Source organism: Gavia stellata, chromosome 1, assembly GCF_030936135.1.
Source record: "Gavia stellata isolate bGavSte3 chromosome 1, bGavSte3.hap2, whole genome shotgun sequence".
NCBI lineage: Eukaryota > Metazoa > Chordata > Aves > Gaviiformes > Gaviidae > Gavia > Gavia stellata.
The window spans coordinates 11,091,908-11,106,426 of record NC_082594.1 but is presented as its reverse complement, the minus strand read 5'-3'; the positions used below and the strand labels follow the sequence as shown (position 1 = coordinate 11,106,426).

The following is a 14,519-nucleotide window of genomic DNA, read 5'->3' as shown; positions in this document are numbered from 1 at the left end:
CCGTATATCCTCTTTTATCATGGAGAAAAGAAGGGTTTGGCCACTCTACCTACTGGTTTAAGAAAACATCAGCTGCTTTCCTACCTGGTCCTAAGAAACCACGGAAGTGTGTTTGTATGTAACGGAGCTGCATGGCACCCAGCACTCCATCGAAGTACTGCCCCCATGTGCGCATGGCTTCTGCCACGAAGGACTTCCACCCACCTCATTTCTGCCTAAAGTGATTCAGAAATCCATACGTATCCTGACATGAACACTAAAACTATGAAGACAACAGGTAAAAACAGATATAGGGCCCTTAAAGCAGAAACACCTCCAAGCACTGGAAGACCTACTTGTATTTGCGCAGTCCAAACCTTCACTGACTTGAGCACTGACTGTGAATGCATAGAGGATCAAACATGCCACTACCACACACACAAACACATCAGCATCAAAATAAGCAAATGCACTTTCCCACCACTTCTGTGACACATATACCAAGAACCTTTTCCTCTCCTAATACAGCATTATTACATCTTGGGTGATACATTAATACAGTGGATCTCAAACTTGAGATATACTAAAAAGGACAGTTTGCAGACCATCAAGTCATGTCATCAGTAGATGGAAACTGGTGGAGAAGTTGCAGAGCAAGACAGGAACACAGGAAACCTGAATTTAGTCTCAGATATGCTTGATGCTACTTAGAACAACATCATCAGTTAATCACTGAGGAAAGAGGTGCTCTAAGATCAGCACTAATAAGGGATGTGCATGTCTTTTTGGCTTTTGGGGTTTTTTAAGTATCAGACTGCACTGAAAGTTTCTATGACAGCCTGAGGTCTGAGAAAAGATTTAAAGACAGTGGAATAGGCAGAGAGGTGTTTCGGGTAGACTTTGGGCACTGCTTAGGAAGGTGCAGGCTCCGTGCTCAGCCACCCTGCAGAGCACGGGCTGCCAAGAAGGGATCCTACTCACCAGTCCTACCAGGAAACCTTCTTAATTGGGTATGTAAAGTTCAGAACTAATTTATCGGCATTACACCTCAGCCTCAGTCTTACAAGTTATTCATCAAATCTGCCTTTTTAGATTATACCAGCAATGAATCCCTTTATGACACTGGATTCAGAGGAGACCTTTGGTTTAAAAGTTAAGTGGTAAGTCTATTCCATTTCTTGAAGAGCAGACATGAAAATGATGGCCCTGTTCTCCTGAGACATCAGCAAAAGAGATGGATTTGATGGCCTGATAGAGCTTCTGATGTTTAACAATGTGAACAGGCCCGGAGCAAACTTCCCCAGACATTTCACAGCAGAATACATTCTGTACTGAAGTTTACTGGCACTTACTACATTGCTTTTATGAGGGGTAGCAGCAAGAGGCAAATGACATAACCTGTTCTAAGGGACTACCGCCCCTGCTGTAAGACAGAGAAGCCCACCGAGTGAGAAGGGACGCTGCTGTCCCCAGGGAGTCGGGCCCTGGCTCCCGGCATCCCCCATCCAACTCTGCTCTGGGCAGGAGGCAGCACAGAACCCACCACACAGTTACAGAGGTGCCAGATGTACTTGCATGTGTCTTATAGAACAGACCTTCTTTTTAATTTTCTAAATAGTTTTTTTTTCAAGTTTGGGATTTTTTAGTTATGTTTTTTAATGCTAGTTTGAACTGACAAGTATTTTCCTACAATTTGATCAACCATATAGAGAGGAAGGGGAAAGGAGCAGTACCAATTCCACCCATGTATGAGCTTAGGTCTTTTTCTAGAAAGATCGGATCCATGTCCTTCTTGCTCAGATACATTATTCACCCAACAAAGGTGAGCAAAGCAGCACTGGAGGACAAAGGCAGAGTGTATTCTAAATATTCTTGTCGGCAGCAGCCTGTGCTACGTAATGACTTTCTGTAGAAACATGGGTGAAATATGTAGTGAACTCTGATGAAAATGCCTGGAAGTCCAGAAAAGAAATGACATCACAGGGATGAGAAGAGCCCATAATAAACGACACCCCATGGAAATAAATAAATAAAATAAAATCCACGCGGGCAAGGATGAGGCAAAAAAAGATGAACATTAGTGTTCCTAGAGATGTTGATTTATTCAGAAGACAAGAAGAATTAATTTAGATCTTTAAACAAAATTTGAAATAAGTAGGGTTTTCCCCACAGTGAGAGCACAGAAGGTTTTAGCAGATTAACCTCTGTTTATGAAGCTGAATTTCTGCAATACTGAGCTGATAATAAATCTATCTTCTGAGTAATTCCTTCATTTTATGGCTCCTGGCAACAGTTCCTTTCCATTTCTGTATTTCAGAAGGAAAGGATCATTGAACAAGTGTTAGCAACTGCCAACGGGTCTGCTACACTGGTTCTTCTTTTTACTTTTGATTTATGAAAAGGTCCCAGATATGAATTAATTCCTTTTCCTCAATATGTCTTGTCATTTCACCTGTCACCACCACACAGCAGCTTGATAAATAAGAAGGTCTTTGTTTGCTGTCAGGTTTTCCACGTGGAAACCCTCCCATTGCCCCAGGAACACCTTCCACCGCACTCTAGAATGTCCTGCACGAAGTGCCTCCTTGCTGTCTACCTAAATATGGGTCTAAGGTTAGTAACCACAAGACTACACGTGCTGCCCAAATATTTAACCAATCTCTTTACATAGGTATGCGTGACACCTTCCAGATGGATGTCAAACTTCATCTTCATATGAGGTGTTAACTCTGAAGACTAATGATGACACTTGATTATCAGCACTGCTTCTTCATCACCATGGCATGAAAGCAAAAAGGCTGATAGAGCTGACATCAGGAGCTGCAAAGTATTCCCTGGGGCAGTCCATAGGTAGACTCTCACTCACTTTAGCTGAGTGAAATTATGGGAAAGGTCAAGAATATCCCTGGATAAGACCACAACAAATTCAGAAAAGACCTCACTTACTTACTTCAAAGCTTATAGATATTAACAGGTACTAAAGAAACACAGAACTTTGTTTTCAGGGCCAGGAGAGCAGGGGGGAGGAGAGGCCTTTGGGAGCAGCTCTAAGGCTTTTCTTGGACAGCTTTTGTGGTGCACTCTTCCCAGCTGCCTGCTAATTAGAAGAGAAACATGAACGAGGTAATGACACTTGAGCTAAACAAATCAAGAAGTAAGAAGAAACACCAGCAGAGATCCTGAAAATTTCAAAGCGATTAAAAAAGAAAAAGTTCCAAGTTTTTGCAGACGCATTTCTGAACGAGACAGAAAAAACATATGTTCCCATCCACTGGGACACTGCGCCACGGAAGCACTACTGCATTTCTACATGAGGCAGCTGAAATCCAAGTGAGCAGTCTCTAAGCCAGATCTTTGTATCGCCCTCGGCCAGATTTTGCAGTATCCCTGAAGGACTGAAACCAGCACTTCCTCAGGCCCGGGGCAGCCTCAGAAAGCAAGCCAGCCGTCAATCCAAAAAGTGGTGCCACCAATATGCTTGCCACGGCATTCCTCCAAGTACATTTCCCCTATGAGATTCACCAAGTACCACGTGCATTACGAAAGCTATAAGTGAAAAATAACAACAGAGTGCATTAATCTCTGATTAAGATCCTGGGCACATTTATATGTAAATTAAGTGCAGCCCTTGGGCTCGGCAATGTGCCAGCAATGCAAAGATTGTGTGCTTGTTTCTCTTAAAGGCTTGTTTTCTCTCTTTCCCTGGGAAAATAATGGGATAATGTTTTCTGTATGGCTCCTGCAAGTGGCACACAGTGAGATGTTGCATTATGATGGGTGAAGGCAAAAAAAATAGGAGTGAGAAGCTAGTGGCTATTAAAGCAGACAAAGTATCAGCAAACTGGATTTCCTTCTTGCCTCTCCCACTGATTTGCTGCACATCTTTCAGGACCACTTCAAATGACATGGTCCACTCAAAAATAATCTGAAAGTTATGTATTTACTATAGTCATGAGAAACCTGAGAGGCTCTTAAAACAAAAAGGGATTAGAGAAAAGCATTATTTCTTTCCGCACCCCTTTATTGCCCCCTGTTTGTTTACCTTACATGTTTGACAGTACTTTGTGTATAGGTTGCGTGATGAATGGACCTGCCACAGAACTGCAAGAGAGTGTTTACTGGAGCTGTCAGCCCGGCTGTTTACATAGGTGCCCATCACCATGCATATCTGCTTTGCACATACGTTCCTCCTAAAAGTCAGATCATCCTTCATGAATACTCTCAATAGCACAAACATTGAAAGGAGTTCAATTCTGTTTAGTTTTTTTTAAGTCAAGATTAAAAGACAACTTGGTGGTCTGTAATAAGCTGGGCAAGGAAAATACAGAGGAGAGTAACGAGGCTCTTTAATCTAGCTGAGAAAAGCAAATCAAGGTCTGATGGCTGGGAGTCAATGGCAGAAAAAGGAGAGTGCAAATACTCAATGCAGAAGATACCTGGCAGGAGCAACTGCTTGCCAGGAATGGGCCAGAATATCCCTCCATTTGGCATCTTGGTACTGGGACGAGACAATATAACCTATTCTCCTACCCAAGTTATTGGCCTAGATGCAAAAAATAATGTAGCACGTGATTTTTCTGAGTGACTCAGTAGCCTGTGTTATAAAATTTGCCAGTGTAAGTAGCCATACTCTCAATTTCAGCAAATGATGAACAAGATGCGGGGAGGTTCCTGCGCAGACAGAAAGAGGACTGACTTGGAAGTATCTGCTACCCTTCCATAAACTTCTCTCACACATAAGTATTACAGAAAATCCCTTAATTATTTCTTTTTCAAAACAGTGCAGTGCTTTTGCAGGAGGACATCCTGCTTAACACCATCAGCTCTTCTCAGTTGTTCAATTGAGAAAAGCCTCAATGACAAGATGTTGCTTGTTCTTCTCATCCCTTTTCAGGAATATGAGCTAATATTCCTGAAGACTGGAAAATTAGGAACGCCAAATACAGTGAACAGCCCACTTATTCCCAGACCCTGACCCAGGAGCAGCCACAGAGGAGTGGGAGGCAGCAAAGGCAGAACCTGTCCTCAGCACAAGCCTGCAGCATGGGATGGAGGTGACACTATGGCAGCACACTCCCAGATGTTCCCAGCTGCCAGAGTGCGGCACGCCCCTTCCCACCCAAAGCCAGCTCCTCGCGAGTGCAAATACAACCTTTAGTGGTTAAAGTACCTGTAAAAACATATAATCTTTAAGGTGACTGAAGGACTAAGGGTGATGGATGCACCTGCCTGACTCCAGCCCCCGGAGCACCTGCAAATTCACCCTCAATATTTGCAAGGGCTACAACAGCCTCTGCCATGCAAAGTGCTACAAAAGTGTATTTCCAGAGCCCTAAGTCTGCCTCTCCCTCCTCCAGCTTCAAAATAAAGGAGCTCAGTGCAAACCAGCTACAAAGCAGAAGCTGGTTTGTCCCCAAATTAAAACGACAGGAATGAGGCAGAGCTGGGAATGCCTACTGACAGCAAAGTACTCAGGGCTCTGTTTCATTCCTCACATTCAAAGGAAGAAAAGAAAAAAACAGTGATTCCAAAATGCTACTAATTATTTATGACCCTCATCAAAGACTCCGTGAGTCTTGTGGCAGTAAACACAACACCTTTCTTGTCACCAAGCCGTCAGCCAAAGGTCCTCACTTGAATTGACTTGCTGGGAAAATAATAATAAATAAATGCAGCTTGAGAAGAAAACAGTTGAATAATGACTTTTTTTTTCCAAATTTGTCGGTCTAAAATACAGAGGGGGAAGAAAGAGCTTACACACCTCATCCAGCTGCACCAAGAAGGCGGCTTTACATCTGCCTACCCGCACTCCTGCCCCCGAGCTCCGGCCGGATCCTGCCCCCACACATTGTTGCCCAGGGGGGCTACGGAAAGATTGGTGAGTGTAAACACAAATGTCAGAGCTAATCCGGATTCCTTGCATTAGGCAAAGACATGATTTTTGAAGGACACTTAGCAGAGAGCTATCGTAGGCAGGAAAAGTTTAAAAATACTGCAAGCCCATTATTCATCAAACCAACGAACGTAAAATCAACCAAAACGGCATGATTTGTAGACAGGAATTTCACATCCAATTAAGGAGGAAAATTTATGATTTCAAGAAAGCTAACATTACGCCTAACCCATATATTTTTTTAGTTAGGTCCTTCACATAGAATGGCTCTGTGTGTATAAAAGCAGAGTGCATACCTCTTTTAGGAGATACTTATTTCATTATTTCCATTAAGGGTAAACTGTAATTATAACCAACAGGATTAAACAGTTTTAGTGTAACAAAGATGCGAACCTGAGCACCGATGCCAGACAGATTCAGCGCACTGGGGCCACCGAAGCCAGTGGGAATCAGAAGAAACCATACATTACATTCACCCCTTTTTTAAGTCTTCTCGAGCCATGAATCACCAGTGCTAGTTCTGAATAAGGACGGCGGTATCACATCAGCCACAAACTCAACCGGAGCATGAAGGAGACCTATCGCTCATCCCCCCCACTGCTCGCAGCCGGCAGCTTTGAAAATCAGGCTCCTTACCCTGGTGATTAAACACTATTTCAGTGCCTTCATTTAAGCCCCCCCATTGTGCAAAGTGTGGCTTCCCATTTTTATTTTATTCCACAAATTTTGTACGCTTTAATGAATATTAAAATGCAAACCCAGCTCCTATTGAAGCAAATGGAAATATCCCCATTGACTTAAATGGAGATTAGATCATGCCCAGGAACGAGTCCAAAAGCAATATTAACTTTGTGAGGCTATACATACCTAGAACTTCCTAATACTCTTTTTTCTGGTTCAAATAGAAACATATATAATAAACCATGCTTGTCAAACAATGCAAGACAGGTAACATTCCTGTATAGGGCTTAACTTTTAATTTTCTATTTTTTACTGATGTTTTGAATGTACAAATTTACTGTTACGTCAAAATGCAGTTTCTGCAGTGAATATTATGTCTGAGTTCCCAGAGCAGTAAAAGAGAATTAGAAAGCCAATCCTCAGCAATGCTATTTCCACTGACACTGGATTAGTCTGCAAATACACCTTTTACCGTGTTATTACCCACAATTTCATGAATATCACAACCAGCCAGGATCGTAACAAGGACATTCAACATGTTAATAAATGTAATATACCTGCATGTAATAGATAAGTAGGTAGATAATGTACAGGTTTACCACTCTTACTGGACACGACATGCCCCTGTGTGTTTCAGGGGCAATTTCAAATGTGGACTTTTCCCACAGGAGGAACCTGGTGTGCGCACAGCGCTGGGTGTACAGAGGGGCTGTAAAACGCTTCTGCTCATGGAAGAAACCACCACCACGCAGAAGTTTAGACCAAGCACGGCCAGTTGGTCTGAAATCTAGGTCAGGTACGTATGGAAAATTCCCCTGCCCTCTGAGGTTTTGGGCCAGCCAACAGCCCAGCTGAAGTCAGGGATACTCGTCTGATTTGGACGCACTGAGCAATTGCAGATCAGGTCTGGCAGGGGTCATTAAATCAGGTACAGCCCCATCAGCACGGCTTGCACGGGCATGACCTCGACACCAGGCTGGGGCTGGTGTCCTGCCTGAGCACAGACCCTGGCCAGCCCTGCCCCAGGCTGCAAAACACAAATGTAACTTCATCTACTACAGGTAGAGGGGAAGTTCAACTAATTAAAGGTGATAATCAAGTTTAGGTCTGCCCAGTGTCCCCTCAAATCAAAATAATAAGAATAAATATAAATGTATGTTTACATATTTGCCAATATTCCTATACATGAATATATTAATATTTATGAATGTATGAATATTATATACAATATATCCATATATGTATGACTACTGACTAATATGGAGTGTGTGTGTATATATATTCATGTATGTGTGGATTATGTGATTCAAAGAGTAAATGTTGCATACCAAATTAGCAGTGCCACCCACCACAGGGACTGGGTTTTGCCAGGGTCTGATCACAGCTCCCCGGGTATCCCAAAGCAGACACCAAGGCTGCAGGACTGCTGCCATGAGGGCAGACTTCCCGGTAAAGCAGCATCTTAATGGCACTGAAATAGAGGCACATCTTAGATTAGGTGCGTGACCTTCCACGTTACTTATATTTTGAGTTTTGAGGCGAGATTCTTCCTTCTTTACCTTTAAATGACTTAAATTCAATGCTGCTGGTTTCCTTTGCTTGCTTTATTTGGGGCAGGGCAGGAAGGCTTACAACTTCACATCAAAATGAGCTATGACTTAAATACAACATCTTCAAGGTCACTTACGCATCAATTTCAGAGCAATTTTCCAAACATATCATCAAGACACTGAACCAGAGACTTAGTCAAATAAATTCTCTATCTTCTTCCATTTATGAATTAAATGAAATAAGATGTGCCAACATTTTCACCTGATTAGGCTTTATAATGGTTTCTGTATCTTCCATCACATCCCTCTACTTATTTAAAGAAATATCCATATTCATCTTGCTTTAATATTTTTTGCTTGGGGAAAAAAAAAAATCTTACATGGATAAACAAAAAATACACAACGGACTACTCTGGAAGAACCAAACTGCCTTCAAAAGCACAAATACTGTAACGAAACCCTCTCATTTATGAATAATCTCTGTCAAAGCTTAACACAGTCCATCACTGCTGAACCATGCAATAAAACCCTGCAGTAAAGCCAGGCTGAGAGGAGCCGTGAAGCCCTAGCGATGGCTAAACCACTGCCACGTACCACCTCCTACTCACTACAAGTGCTTGAGAAGGACGGGACAAACCGTGACACTGCTCTGAGAAACGGGATGTGCTGCGAGCCCGCATGGCTTGAGCCGTACTGTTCAACTTTTATGAACGTGGGCTGCCGCTGGCATCCCTTTAACCTAGGTAGACCCTCCTTCCTCTTGGGTCTCAGAGGCACAGCAAAATATGATGCTTGTTTATGGGATGAACTTTGTGCTATTCGCTGGACATGTGCAGGTTCAACTTTTCAGCCCAAGGGGCAAGAAAAACAAATGAAAAGTGCAATTTTGCGACTGTGGCAGGTGTCGGGAAAAATTCAGATACCTCAAGCTTTTATAAAAGCTTGCAGGAATATCGACTGGGGGAACACATGCTTAATGTAACTCAGAAGAACAAGCAGCTGATGGTATAATTTCATTCTATTGCGTACACTTTTTTTTTAAAGTTTTTTTAAAGCACTTGTGGCTACAGGGTTTCCAGCCACACATGAACTACAAACTGTGAATTCTCTTCAATATTATAATCCCTCTGTATGCATTTACCCCTCTGTATCTGTCTGCCCCTACAGCAAACGATGAGTTCTGCCTTGTTTTCTGAACTCCATTGGGTTTACAAAACTCTTGCATGCCTTGTGTCTACCTCTGCAGCCTTCCCAACCAAATCGAACGTGGGGATGGTACCAGCAGGAATCCTCACATTGCTAGCACCAACAATGAAAGCTGTTAAACCTTGATAATAACCTGTTTGTACGGAGGCATTTTTTCTCAAAGGGTCTGACAAATGCCCAGAGTAACCCAGATTTTCTGTACATCCTCTTTAGCAGATTAATAGAGAGATCAAAGTCTGACCCATGTGTCCTCTGCCGGGAGGGCTGGGAAGCTATTCTAAACAGAAGGGTTTGCTCCTGGTTATTTTAGAAACGAGATCAGAAGCAGAGCAAAGCTGAAGCAGGAAGAAGAGATGGAGAAAAAAGGCAAAGGATGCTCAAAAGGATTCTGATAGAATTCCTAGCAAGGGACTTCTGTGCAGGGTCCTCTTCCTTTACATGGAGCTCTGTATTTTTTGTACTGCCTGCAGTATGAGAGATTGTTTTGGGAACCCCTCTGCAAAATCTGTGCCGATCTGCTTCAGTTGTTTTGTACCGGTGGTGAGGGAGGTGGAGGGAAGCGAAGGCAGCTCTGCGGGGGAGCCTGGTTGCTGGGGGAGGCTTCCCTGGAAAGCGAGTGATCCCTCACACCGAGGAAGGCAATGCTGACCTTACTTAGGCTCAAGTACAACATAAATGGGCACTGGCTCTTCTGACGGATATCAGCACTGAGGAGAGTTGGCCCGGGACGGCTGGCCAGAGCAGTCAAGGGACTATCGGGAATATTCCACCTAGTAAATGTCTTTCACCTTTTAGTTATATACATCATACCGGAAATAGAGTATTATTATATATGATACTGTAAATAGAGTAACCTTTTTTTTTCCCCCCTTTGCTGCTGTTTCTTTCAGCCCACAGTAAATGGGCAATCTTATGAAAAGAGTAACAACATTAACCCTGAAATCTGCCTTTACCTTTCTCTCTATCCAAACATAAACCCAGAGGAGCAGTCACAAAGGAGAGAAAGAGTACCTCTGAAAGGAGTTTAATAGCTACGCTGCACTTGAACATGAACACCACACGGAAGAGGGGAGGATGACGCACAGAGCACCACCAGAGCACTATTTAAGCCCCCTGCACAGCACAGCCACGTTTCCTCTGCTTGGAGGTACCATGCATGACTCTGGAGTCTGCTTTACAAAGCATGTCAAAAAAATGGAGAAGATGTAAAAAAAAGGATCTCCACAAACAGTATGAGAAGGAGAGACAATGATTTACAGCAAGAGAGTTTAAGATTTCGATCTGCTAAGCTTATTAAAAAGAAGATGGAGAGGCAACTTGATTAGAAAATCCATGTAAAGTTCATGGGGAAATACTATTGGGAAGTAAAGGGCTCTTTAATATAACAAAGTAAGGTGGAGCAACATCTAATGATTGGAAACCGAAGCCAGGAAAAATAAAATTAGCAGTCAGCTTGATACCCTTCCTTATTATTTATTTTTTCTAAAGTGGGTGATTAATTCCCGGAATAATTTCTTCCTATCTCTAGATATCTGCAAATGAGGGCTACAAGCTGTTGGGGGAGAAACGTTTCATGGCAAATGTATGCTATGCTTTAGTCAGAGAAAAATCACTCAGTATAAAGAGGTACCAAAGTGATACATAATAGACAGCGATATAAAACAGATGAAACAAAACTGTCTGGTTTCTTCTGGCCCTAAACACTACAGATCTGTGAACACTGTCCAGCTGTTTTCTCCGAGGAGGTTGGAGAGAGAAGGTTCGCTGGATGGTGCTGGGCTGCCGCAGCACTCCCAACCTGCCCAGCTCCACTCCCACGGTCACTCTTTTGTTATCCAAACAGACTCTTCATTGCTCTCCCCACGGAGGGGAGAAAACACACCTAATGAAAAAACAGCTCCTGGGATCTTCTCACTGTCACGTACGAGGGCATGCAAGAAACCGAAGAGCCTGTTCTAGAGATGTGCACAAGGCGTTAGAAGCAGCGTCCACTGCCTCTGCCCAGGCTGAGCACCAGGAGGGATGTACCACGGGGCTGGCAGGCAGTGAACAACCTGGTCCCCTTCTGTGCTTGAGGAGAAACCCTCTGATTACAAGAGGCTCTCAGGCAGCCAACCTTGTGGCTTTGTAAGAACCTTCAATTGCCCTTGGGTTTCTTTGAGTGAATTTTCCAGTGAATAAGGGCTCCCCAGGCAGTATATACTTCGCCAATATTGTCCATGATGCTGGAGCAGAACACTGCTGTTTTGCAAGGCAACACGCTTTGTGTTTCACTGTGAAGCGCGGACTGGATGCACTGAAACCTGAAGTTCTATCTAGACCCATTTGCAGGACTCTCCCTAGGTCTAGAAAATGTAAGTTTTAGCTCTGTATCACACTGGCTTTGCATACAGGGGCCAGGGTACACAACAGCCAGCATGTCAAAAAAGAGGTGACTTGTTTTGAATCAGGACTACTGCTTTAAACTGCCCAGAAGCAAAGCATTTCATTTTTTCTTAAGTACGCTTTTAGGCGTACTCTCTCCTCTCTTCTCTAGAAAGTCTGAGAAAGAGACAGCCCCCTTTCATCCTTCATGTCCAGAGGGTGTAAAAACACCTCAAACTCTTGCTTCTGCTCCGGGCAGAAGTTTTGATGACTGCAGGAGGAAAAAAGGCAAGAGGGTTACCCGGAGGCCAAAATTTAGTTCAGATCACCTGTCAGCATTGAAAAGATTAGGATCATCTCTTGCCATTCATTTCAGGAAGGCTGGGAGTTCAGTTTCCCTTGTTGAACAAACACAAGAGCAGCTCTGTCACACTCCTAAGTACAAGAATAGGTCTTACACCCCAGACCTCTTTCGCTAATGGGGAATTACCCTCCACAAAGCAGTCCCCGTGAGCCACCCTTTGCACAGATGCTGAACCTCTGCAGGGAAACCACATTGGCATCATGTTTTTACCCACACTGTCAATCCGGTATTAACCAAGGAGGGACACAACCACCTGCAGATGGCTGGTAACTGATGGTTGAGAAGGTGATACCTACTAGTTCATACCACAAACTACACAGCAAACTCCTGATGCTCTCATCTGAGCTGGCAAGCTAGAAGGCCACTGATGAAGTGGGTCTGGCTCTTCCATTAACTGAGACCTGAACTTGCAGACTTGCAGAATTAGCAAAAAGGGCAGGACAGGAGAGTCCAGCCCTTGACTATATGCTGAATTTAACTGTAGCCCTATTGAAGTAACTGCGGAGTTTAGTCTTTCTTTTGAAGCCCAAACGGGCAGGCTGAGGAGCTGCCTCATTAGAAATCATCAGCGTCTAAGTCACTTTTTGTACAATTTGACTGGCCCAAAAATCCTGCCCTGAATGTAATTCAAATACTCTCACCTTCTTTAAAAGTTTGGAGTTTTTTTAATGGTCTTATTTTGTGTGGAAAACAGTACGCTGCTCCAACAACTTTCTTTGAACCTCCTTTTCTCATTTTCCAACATCTACCCCAACAGCATACATCTTTCACCAAAACCAGTCATCAGTGTTCAATGATCGCTCACAGCTAAGCTGACTCTCTTCTAGTATGGCAAAAATATCCACAGAAATTGCCAAGAGCAATCCCAGATGCTTCTAAGCATCTTTCTAATAGGAAGGTCTTAGAGACAGCTTAGAGACAAGCTTTGCATGGGAGGCACCTGACCTACAGCCATATCCGTGATTGAAAAAAGTGAAATAACTGGAATTAATTTCCATGCTGGATTTTTTCCAAAACCCTTTGAGCAACCTTGTGGTAACTCCGCAGGCAAAAAACTGCACGTGATCATTAAGACAGTCAGATCTTTAATTTTCTACCTTGCATAGAGGAAATGGAGCTGGGGTTATAACGGCAAACCTAGCACAGACCCTGCACAAGCAGACCCTAATTATACTTCTGTTTCACTCTCCATACTCTGTGTGATAATAAATCCAAGGGTCAAAGAGTATATGGGAATATGCTGGAGTACATTGGTGGAAAGTACCATTCTTCTAATCTTGGGGAAGCGTTTGTCTGACATTTATCTTCAAAAATTTTCCACAGGTAGGATACTCTTCTTCAGACAAGAAAATAGAAGGGAATGGGAAGCTGAGATACACAAGTGACGGTGGCAAATCAGAGCAGTACAATAAAAGCCCTACTGTGCTTTAATGCAGACAGCCCTACCGTGACCATTGGGAATGGTGCCAATGACTCGGTGGGTGCTTCCTTTTGGCTCTGAACAGAGTGAAGCAAATAAATGTGCTCTGGCTGCTGCTCTCCAAAGCACAGCCTTTTGTGTAAGACATAAACCTCAGATCCTTATCTCACTAGAGTCCTCCGAAGTCATGGTACTTTCTGCCAGCTTTCCCTGCCTGCTTTTCCAAGAGATGTTGTGGCTCTACCCAAGACGCCAGGAAGAAAAGCGGGCAGCCTGGCACCCAAGGGGTGCTGCGACATCGGCATCCACCCAGTCGCTCCCTTGTTTATTCAGGGCAATGCTCAGATGCACTCAGTAGGAGAAAGTATTGCATTCCCCAGCTGGTGTATACGTACATGCACATAAACTGCAGCAGCTCAATTTTAGATTGTTTTACGATGAGGCGGACTAAGCTCCGTAAAGAGGCGGGGAAAGTCAACGACTTGATAAAGTAAATAATGAAATGCTGCAGTACCAATATATGCTGTGTGATCCCTTGAGGGAAACCACAAGCACGAGCCCTAATGAAATAAGACACAGAAAATAAGGGTTTTCTGTGGACACAACCCTTATGTGCTCATTATGCACTGCAATGACTTCTATCACTTTATCACACTTACTCATCTCGGTGAAATGTTGTATATATGTACAGACAGATATGATATGTGCAAAAACACATGCACACACATTTGCACGTCGATATAGTCTAAATGAAAAAGGGCAAAAGGAAAAGTGATTTCTTTTCATTTCTGTAAATGGCCAGACCATAAATGCATAGTATGCTTTCTCTGCATGGATTGCCTTACAAATCCATCATCGTATGCAGTTTAAAGCTTTCATAAACACTTAGCATTTGAATTTGCATTTCTGAATATTTTAGCTGTTAAAAATGTCCTTGTATTTTATTCTTTAAGTTCTTAAACACTCAGCAATACCAGTGTGGTATACCAGTGTGCCTAGAGCTAATCGATAGTCTACACTTAAGATAGAAAAAGTCTATTTGTCTATTTACATACGATTTTG

At 43.2% G+C, this 14,519-nt stretch overlaps 1 protein-coding gene across 2 annotated transcripts in view; it reads right to left on the bottom strand.

The window, feature by feature from the left end:
• The window catches only part of FAT3 (FAT atypical cadherin 3), a 323,651-nt gene that overhangs the window by 225,327 nt on the left and 83,805 nt on the right, over window positions 1–14,519 (bottom strand). The gene's annotated exons all lie outside the window — the stretch shown is intronic.